Genomic DNA, 598 nt, shown 5'->3' on the forward strand with positions numbered 1-598 from the left:
GTACAAAATGGCGGACGCCGGGCCCCGGTCACGTGTGGCGGGGCGGGCTGCGGCCGCCGTGAGCTCGGCGGGGGGGGGGGCGGCGCGGCGGCGGCGGCGGCGGCTGTTGCTTCCGCGCTCCGCCGTTCGCAGGCGACTGCTTTGCTGCCGGCCTCTGGGCCTCCCGCCGCGCTGCCCCTCCGGGCCGGGAGGGCGGGCAGGGCGCGAAGGCGGCGGGGAGGGAGCTTGGCCCGGGAGGCCGTCGGAGGGCCTCCCGCTGGCGGTGGGCCTCGGGAGCCAGCCTGTGAGTGGTGGGCCTCGCCGCAGGCATGCCTGCCGTGACGGCAGCCTGTACGGGGAAGCCAAAAGCAAAGTGTTGTGGGGTCATACAGGCGCGGTGCTGCGGGGCTGACCGGCGCGGCGGTTGTCCTTAAGCAGAAGTGTGTGCGGGAGCGGTCTGTGGCACCTTGGTGAGGGGGTGCCGTGCCTGAGCCTTCGGCTCACGGAACTTGTGAGCAAATGTCCGTGCCGTGATGGCCAGGAGCTGGGCTGACGCCATAGGGAGGAGCTGCTTCCCGCCTCCGCGCCCTCCTCACCTGAGCACCCTACTACGGGCCAG

This window comes from Falco cherrug, chromosome 13 (genome assembly GCF_023634085.1).
Source record: "Falco cherrug isolate bFalChe1 chromosome 13, bFalChe1.pri, whole genome shotgun sequence".
NCBI lineage: Eukaryota > Metazoa > Chordata > Aves > Falconiformes > Falconidae > Falco > Falco cherrug.